Source organism: Eupeodes corollae, chromosome 1 (assembly GCF_945859685.1).
Source record: "Eupeodes corollae chromosome 1, idEupCoro1.1, whole genome shotgun sequence".
In the NCBI taxonomy this organism is placed as follows: Eukaryota; Metazoa; Arthropoda; class Insecta; order Diptera; family Syrphidae; genus Eupeodes; species Eupeodes corollae.
The window spans coordinates 277791281-277794234 of NC_079147.1; positions in this window are offsets into that span (position 1 = coordinate 277791281).

Sequence of the window (2954 nt, forward strand, 5' to 3'; positions counted from 1 at the left end):
AGAAGAAATGAATGATTGTTTTACGGGTTTTTGCTCCAAGACGCTCTTGAGGAATTCTTGATTGGAGTCCTGAAGCCTCTTGAGTATAATTTCGAGAGTTGTAGCGTCCATACTCGTGGGGTTCGTTCTTTTCCTCGTCGCCAAATGTTGTGATTAAAAGAAATGGTTTAATACTTTTATGATCACAAAGATTTATTTCAATTAATAATATAATTTATAATTCAGGAAAAAGCAAAGAGGTAAGCTCGGGTTTAAGGTTAGAAAGGAAGTGACTAAATATAATTAGATGACAGTAAAATTAATGACAATCTAAAAAGGCAAACACTGTTGCCAACAAATTATTTAATGGTGTTATTACATCACAATTAAAGTTTGAAAAAAATCGAATTGACAGTTTTTTTTACAAAAAATAAAACTCTAAAAAAAAACAATACTAATACTTCGTAAAAATTTACTTTCGACTCAAATAGCTTTTCAAAACTTAAAAATATTGGCTTGAAACTTATTTTAAATAAAAATATTGGCTTGAAACTTATTTTATTTCACAGAAAATATTGTTTTCGATATTCAGTAATTTTTATATAAAAATCCAAAAGTCCGTTTTTTCATAAAAAATAAAATCTGCAAAAAATAGTACGCAAATTTGGTAAAAATTGATACGAGTACATATAGACAAACTTTTAAGCAAGACAAATCGACAGACGGTATGGGAAGTTATCAGTGTGGGCGCATTCCAGCCTCTTTTTTGTTTAAGTATTGTTTCTAAGCTTTAAATGGACCTACACGTGCGTTGTATGTCCTTTCTTGATGACAGCACATACTATCTGCTTCTGCCCTTTATCTATATTGCAATCTATATTTCGTCTTTATCAAGAAGACGGGTTTGTTGGTCTATGTTGAATGGATCATCCTGCCACACAAGAGAATTCGGTTCGTCGTCACCTTTATACAGTCTGCAGAAGTGATCCTTCTATATCCTCAGCGTTGACTGCGGTTCTACTATGATATTTCCAATATCGCCTTTGGAGCCTTTAGTTCCAGGTTTATGTACTTGTGAATTTCTTTCGTGGGTGCTGCTCTCTGTTCTGACTATAGATCTCGTGATCAGCTCTCATCCTTCTATACAGCGCCACTTTGTGTGCCTGTTGTTGCGATTGTACCCGTTCGACGTTGTATCTTCTCCCAGAATCTCCCTGTATTGCCTTGATGGTTCTGAAAATCCAAAGTGCTACCTTAGCTTCAACTAGGTTTTTCCCAATTATTACACCAAAGATGTCTTCCCTTTCCAACTTGGCATTTAAATCGCACAGGACAATTTTAATATATAGTAGCTACGACATTGATCATATTCCTTTTTAGAACATATCCTTGGTGTTGTTATCATTATCTTTTGTAGGAGCGTATTTTATGCTGATGTTTCCGAATTAAGCCTTGTTGCTGATGGGCATGATTTGCTCTTGATGCAGCTATAGTTCAAGACTTGTTGCTTAAGTCTAAAATCACACAGCCGCATCGAAATAAGCGTTGTTAATTTTCCTAGTAGCAGTCACCATAGCAAATATCACAGATTTTCATCGTCCTTTTGCATTTCCTGGATGGAGGTGATATCTGCTTCAAAGCAATCAAGGTCTTCCGCTAATTATTCGTCTGTACGTGGTTTATTAATGGACGTAACATTGAAGATGATTATCCGAAGTTCGTTGTCCTACGGACGCCAACAGCACATCCGTCCATATCCGATGCTTGCTGGTGCTTGCGATTGCTTTTTCTTTTCGAGGTTAGGAAGTCACCACGTCCCACGGCCTTCAACCTGAAGGATCCGGTTCTTGATTTGAACTCCAAGGGCACACCGGGGATAGATGCGAGTAGAAGCTAGTAGAGGGAGGTGGTTTTTTGGAAAACCTTTTAGACGCTTGTGTTCTCTTGAATGCTAATGTCTACCATTTGAACACCACAATATTTAATACATAATTTAATTAAAGTATAGCGTCATCATTTTAGCGTACGTACACACATAGAGATATCTTTCCCACAGGTCGGCACGATTACAATAATTTCCTATAGGAAGTTAATATCAGACATGTCTTTTAAACATTTAAATATCATTGTATTTTGTTTTTAAAATGTAAGAGATGAAAAAACTATGTATACCAGTTGTTTTAGGAGGATTTTTTTTTGAAATTTGTCTTAACAACCATCTTTTGAATAAAATAAAATGAGTTTGAAGTCCAATTATTTACGTTTTCTTATAATATTTAAGTTGAAAACTGTTTTTACCAAAATTAACTAGTTATTCTAGTATGTTTTTGAATTTAAATAAAAACATTTTTAGATTTGAAAAACGTCAGTATTTGTACCCCTACCAACCACTATTATTGTTTTTTTTATAAAAATAAAAATTGTTGTTAATGTGCTGTTAAAACAAAAATATAGAGCTGAGATTTATGGTATTTTTTGATCTAAAAACAAAAGGACTGTGAGTTTCCAGTTGGTTCCCAGTTACAATTTGTTTTTCATTTCTACTTAATTGTCTTTTTAAGACTATATAAGTTTTTTCAAAGACAAACCTTCTTTTGGAATATAAAATGTATTTATATATATAATTTTTGTTTGTCTAACAACAAAATGAAAATAATCTACTTATAAAAATAAATGTAGGTTGTACAAAAATAAAAAACGTCTCAAGCAATCTAAATTAAAGAAAACACTTTTCTCGCGAATAGAAGATAAAATAAAATAATAATCTGCAGATAAAAATGTTCCTTTATCGCTAAAAATGTTGGTGAAAAGAGTTTTGGTTTTCTTTCATTTTATTTTATGCTCATCATTATTTGTTTTCCTGTTTTGTGTGTAAAAATAGTTTTAAGAGGAAAAGCCTTTGTTCAAAACAATATCACAAATAAAATTCTTCTTGTATCTCTATAATTTACTAAAATAAAAGAAAGAACTTATTA